The sequence below is a fragment of the Hibiscus syriacus genome, unplaced genomic scaffold (genome assembly GCF_006381635.1).
Source record: "Hibiscus syriacus cultivar Baekdansim isolate YM2019G1 unplaced genomic scaffold, ASM638163v2 tig00110569_pilon, whole genome shotgun sequence".
In the NCBI taxonomy this organism is placed as follows: domain Eukaryota; kingdom Viridiplantae; phylum Streptophyta; class Magnoliopsida; order Malvales; family Malvaceae; genus Hibiscus; species Hibiscus syriacus.
In genome coordinates, this window is record NW_024062784.1 from 32,946 (window position 1) to 39,523 (window position 6,578).

The 6,578-nt window shown below is 34.0% G+C and overlaps 1 pseudogene; it reads right to left on the reverse strand.

The window, feature by feature from the left end:
* Positions 1-1,980: 1,980 nt before the first annotated feature.
* LOC120132603 lies at positions 1,981-4,189 on the reverse strand (annotated as a pseudogene).
* Between the last annotated feature and the right edge of the window lie 2,389 nt (positions 4,190-6,578).

Sequence of the window (6,578 nt, forward strand, 5' to 3'; positions counted from 1 at the left end):
TTACACTATGATTTCAAACAACAAATTTGTTGCATAACTTGTAGAGTCCAGATCAAACTAAATTATTGTGCTGAGGAACAAAAAATATATTTATTGCAATGGCCCATTTCCTCCACTTACCACTTCTTCACTAGAATTCTCGGGTTTTTTTTGCGGATATTTGTAACATATACAACATAAGAGAAAAAATAGAAGTAAAACATAATACTTTTATGCCATGAGTAACAATGAGAGTTACTTCCACATGGGTAAATCATCTCTCTTGCACAGGCATTTTTTTGTGAGTATGCAATGTGCATGGGTGGTGCCGTGGTGGAATGCTCATTAGTTGAAATGGAAGATGTGACGGTGGTAACTAGAAGGCATCTGACACTACAGGATAGATGACGATATATAAATGGTCGAAAAGTATCTAGGCAAGAAATCTGTCATAACTTCCCCCAAAATACATCATGAATTCTTAGAATTCCTTTTGTTGGCATACTATTGTTGGCAAAACATAGAACAGCTTTCTTAAAACAAGAACGGGGTACTAGAGAGAATCCATTTGCAGACACTATAATGAAGCCAGGAGTTGCTACATTATGGCTGATCACTGAAGAACAAATGACAAAAAAGGAAGTTCGATTGCAAATTTGATGGTCAGTGAGCTAGAGCTGCTAGCAGAAGACTAGGATGAGATCAAGGGTGAAATGATTCATTCAAAATCCAGAGAACAGGAAAAGAATCATAAAAAAATGTGGTGCATAAGCTTCTCCAACCAAAACATCAAGTCTAGTGAAAATTTACACTTTTTTATGTAGTTACTTTTGTTAATTGCTCTATGCTTTTGCCGACTTTATGCTTCCAAAACATAAAGGCGTGCTGTTCTGTTTTAATTCCACAAGCCCATCGTCTTATATCAATTAGAAGATTTCTTTGAACTATTGTCTCAGTTTTTGGCCAAATATTATTTGTTATATCCAACTTGCTTTTCGCTTTTTATCAAATGGAAAGGTGAAACAGCTGCAAAGTTAGACCGCTAAAGTTGAAACATTTAAAAAAAACTTGACAATCACATTTGTGTTGTAATGCCCAGTTAGGCTTAAAGCCAATAGGTGCATGGACAATTGCAAGCCTAGCTTAATAAATGTCGAACTACGTAGTCCAACACCACTTCATTACTCGCTTCAAATTCTTCATCGAGACATTGAAATATTCTCCACTTTCTTTCTTTTCTGTTTTCATCTCTGGTCTTTCATTATTGCTAGTACTACTCCAGAATGTCACTTTCTGTTGTGTCCTTAAATTTCCTTGTATCCCTAATATTTCACTCTCTTTTAAATGTATAAAAAAATTGAATAAAGGTTAAAAAGGATAAGAAGTTAAGAACATCCCCCCCCCCCAAAAAAATGTATTCAATTAATGCGACTGGTGATTCTATTAATTGTTTGGATTTTACTTTTATACCTCAGCAACCAATATATTAAATATCTAAAATGAAGCATCAAAATTTGGATTCAAAAGTTGTTTGGCATCTAGCAATAAAATTTCTTATTCGGTGAGACTCCTAATTTTCCGATTTCATGTTGTTAGTTTTTGGCAGTACATAATTGATGGTAGCAGAGTTATAACATTGGACAGAAAAAGAGATGGAAGGAAAACTAACAAGGTTAACATAGAGAGAACTATATAAGAAAAGAAAAAAAGAAATTCATTAAGATTTGAGAATGCAAGTCTTGGATACTTGAAAGAAGAACATGAGAGGAATGACAAAAAGACCGGCAAAGATTTAAGGAAAGAAAGAGCAGAAAGGAGAACAAGGTCTACGTGTCAAAATGTATCAGGAACATATAATCTAAAACTAATAGCTCAAATATACAATTAATAGACTGCAGTAACCAAAGATTGCATGCAAAAGCTGGATGACAAAATTAACATGCACAAGCAAGACACAAAATCAACTAATAAAGCTGAGGAGAGTGGAAGCAAACATTCATATTACCTATACAGATCCAGCCAGTTAGATCTCATACGCTTGGAGAGAAACTTGCCCACCCCTCTCGCTGATAAGCTCATGAGAAAATCATCAGCATTAAATGGAGGTAGTGGAGGGGGATAATCATATGGTGAAGATCCTTCAGAAGGAGTAGTAGCCCTAAAATATGGTCCAAATGGAGCCAAAAAGTTGGTGGGAGCTCCAAGAAGTGTCGAAGTAATATCTCATTATTAACAACAGACAGATTCCTCAACTCTTGGTGACATCCCAGCATCAATAAGCCTGTTCAAGATAGAAGTGTCTAGCTTGGTAGTCGTGACATAAGTGCTCCACATGGCCCCCTTATGTTCAGTCATGAGACAGAGAGGACCATCTCTCCTCAACTTCACAGCATTCAACAAACTAGTAGGAGAGAACTTCTTCAAGGAGAGCTGTTGAAGACCAAACCCTTCTGGTTTACCAGGAATTCTTCCAGTGGACCTACTTGCAATGGTAACCCTACTTGAGCTCAGTGCAGGGCTTCCAACTGACACAATGTGTGGGATATTGCGAAGAGCTTTAAGGAAAAATAGATTTGTGACACCCAAAACCATAGGTGGATATTTGTCCCCTTCTTGAAGTGCGTTCAATTGAGCAAATTCAGCATGGATGGTAAAATATGGGCTAAAATCAACACTACAAAGTAAAGGTGCAACTAAGCTTACGAGACTTGCAACAGCCTCACAGCATTGTGGAGGAGTTGCTGCTATGATAAGAATTTGCTCACCAATAAGTAACAACTCCCACAATAACCAAAGTTGAAATAAAAGCCCTCTGAATGTTCCAAAGATATTAGAATCATGAAATAGACCTTGAGGCACTGATTGATTATTGGGAAGAAAAGGAGCCATAGATGAAGCAGATTCTAAATATGACATTCCACTCTGCCAAGGTAAGCTATGAGCAGGTGGCAAGTTAACTTTGAGCATTGTATTCCCAATCGGAAGCTCCATTAACTTACCAGGTACATGACTAGGCCACAAGGAAATGTAACCAGCAATATGCTCGATAGCTTTTCTTCCTATATCGAAGTAAAGAGGACCCATGATTTGTAACAAAGGTCTAAACACGCTAGAGTAAGGCCCATGAGACAAAATTACTACGGATTTTATTTCAGATGAAGTAGCGATACCCTGCTTGGAATGATTCTGCCTTCGGAATCGGAAAAAGAATATGCAATCGTGGATACTCGAGCGGTTCTAGTGCTGCGAAACGGAATCTGGAAATGAACTAAAAGCAACCTCAAGTTCCTCTTCTGGAGTGAGACAACCAGGTGGATAACACTCTTCTATGAGCTGACCTTGTTCGAGATCAAATGTAATGATACAAAAGGCAACAACCCATCGTTGCAAAGCATCCGGATCAGCTTTTAAACTAAGCTCCGACTTCACAGAAAAAGAAGGAGATTGACTCATTTCCTAGTGTTTTTTCAACAGTTTCCCTCATTAATCAAAAAGGCCAAATCTTAATCATCTTCAGCCACCATTTCCATTAAAATTTCCATGGAAGTTAAATCCTTAAATACCAAATTACTAAATTAAAAACAGCTCCCTTCTTTCAAAACTCCTGTAAGCAGAGAGGGAAAAAACAATAACTACAATAAATTTCGTTACTAAACAAAATGGGGGGGGGGGAACTAAAGCAACTAAATTGTAAAAATTGGGCTAGTTTCAATGTCATAATTGCATCCTAAACAAATAATTGAATCAAAAACAAAGTAAAGAAAAGGACTCAACGGGCAAAATAACAAGGATCTAAAAAAATGGGTGATTGAAACTTACCAAAAGAGAAGAACCAGAAACTGTGGTCGAAGAAATAATCTGGATCGGATGAGAAACGAGTTCCCGATTGGCCAACAACAAATGGGTAGCCGTTAACTGTTAATTCTGAAGAAGAAAACAACGAGCTTTTTTTTTTAGATTTGATTTTGTTCTGCTTCGTAAACCGTACCGGAAATTCCCAATCCCGGAATGGTATAATTTACATGAGCATAACTTCGGTAAAATACTGAAACATTGCAATGGCGGTTTGGAACAGGTAATCTAATTCCTGTAATATTTTAGACCAAAATTTTAACGTCTCTTTCTTCAATACCAAATTTGTGCTGCTTCCCACGCTGGGAATCGCGAAAGCTAATGAAGGAGGTAATCTTAAGGTGAAAAAATTAATTAATTATTTTTATGTTCAAGTTCTGATCTTTGAAAAGCATATTAAATTCTGTTTTTCATCCATTTTATTTATTGTTATTGTATTTTTAATGCCATTTAAAATACAAAAAATATTATACTCTGATTTTAATTGTAAAAATTATTATAAGATTTAAATTGTTGAAATTATAATGTTTGGTTTTGATATTCCAAAACTTCAAATAATTTTTTTTGATAAATTCTAATTTTATTTAAAAAACGATTTTAAAAGAAGAAAAAAAGTACTCCAGAATTACTTTAAACAATATAAATAAACAAAACTGAACACGTTAATTACCGGACCAAATGTGCTTACCGCAACAATCTTACTACACCTATTATAATTATAATTGTACTAGCGCAAACTTGGGAGCATAGATAATATCAATTAAAAGATAATAATTACACTTGTTTGGGCCAATGTAACTTATTTCTGTTGGCCCAGATCGTGGATGCGGAGAATGTAATTTTAACATTAAAAGCATCTATATTTGGTAATTGTTGTTTATAGTTTGCTAAATCTTAAGAAGGAAGTACACATTAAGCACATACGACGCTCGAATAATGGAATAGTATTGTTTCGCATATCTAAGTTGTACAAGGGATAAGATATTTAGTTGGAATACTACAAATGGATCAATCACCCATAACTTAATTTTTTTTTTCCATGTTTCAAATAAAAATGAAATGCGTAAACTTTGATAAATACAGGGATTAAATTTTTCAATATCCAATTAAAGTATTAAATTACAAATAGTTTAAACCCATAAATGGAAGATAATGTGGTCTTTAACAATAACGCATAATTATGGGTACGTAACATTATATAAGCATCAAATCAGAAGAAAGAAAAGGTAAAGGGGTAAGCACGCGTGGAAGAAGAAAAACAAGCACATTGGTTCCTTCTCTTTCTTTCTTTCTTTTTTTGAAATTGACGTTTCGTTTTTTTTATTCTTTCGATTTCTAAGGCTTCATTTTGATTAATTCAAATTGATATGGATTGCACACTTAATTTTGATAGTTGAGTTTTTTCAGTGAGAATATTATGTATTCACAATGACTCGGGATCGAGATATACTTAAACAAAATCAAACAACTTATCACTTGAACCAACCCATTAATAAAAGCGATGTTTTGTTCATAGAGAATTAAATATGCTCTCTCTGTTATCTATATATGTAACAACCCCATTTTGAAATAAAAATTATTTTAATAAAATTATTAATTCACCTATTAATTTCATGATTTGTTCGGAGAATCATTGATAATAAGTTCATAACCTCCCTATATGCTCAAAACCTAGGATTTTCGATTTTTGAGCAAGTACATAAAGACTAACACCATGAAAGTACATTTTATGTCTGAATTGTTTGAAATAACTGAAATAAATGACAAGTTTGAATTAAATGGAAAAACTAGATATAATGAAAGGACTGAAACGCCCTTAAACTAAAAAATAACCAAAATACCCCTGAAGTGTGAAATAACCTAAAATACCCCAAGCCCTGGAATGATTGAATACACTTAAGCTCTGTAATAAATAAATCTACATTGAATAACAGAATAATCTAAATACCCTCATGATTTTGATTAAGCAAATGCTTTTGGATAACTTCTAAAGATACCGGTGAAGCATTAAATGATGTAATGCCCCTTAAGTTTTTAGAGTACGACCTAAGTATGTTGTTCATCCCTAATACTGTTACAATACCGTTTAAACACATGTTTGCCTCCTCATGATCCTCCCAAAGATTGTTCTGAATGTGATCAGTTTGATTTTGCAGTGCATCTAGTTGTAAGAAATGAATATTCATGAAGTTTCTCTACCTGCATAATTGACAAATGTCATGTTTGTTGGGAATTGTAGAGTGCGATCGGAATTGAAAACTTATTAAGATGCTTGGAATATGAAATTTTGTAAATCGATGCAGACCCTTATTAAATTAATTTATCAAAATTCTCAAGAAGTAAATGACTAAAATGCCCTTATAAGCCTAATTGATGGAATCACTTTAGGAATGTCTGAATCCTAAATAAATTTTGGAATACCTTGTTGATATATATGAATACTATATGATCTTGACAAATCACTTCTTAAATGACTGGTGAATCCATTAGCTATCAACCCCTCTTTTTATAGGGATCTCGTTTATGAAATTCAATTAGTTTGCTGAAGTTTCGTGTTTTCCCCGCCTAATAATTGCTAAGTAACTCCGGAAAATAATTGGACCCTCTAGTGTGTTCCTTATGTGCTATATGATTATCTTATCTGTTATGAAATGTGATTTACCGGAGTTACTGATTTACTGAATCTTTTAATTGTTTAATATTCTAATTTACTGATGTATTGATTCATTGTTTAAGAACTATAGCTA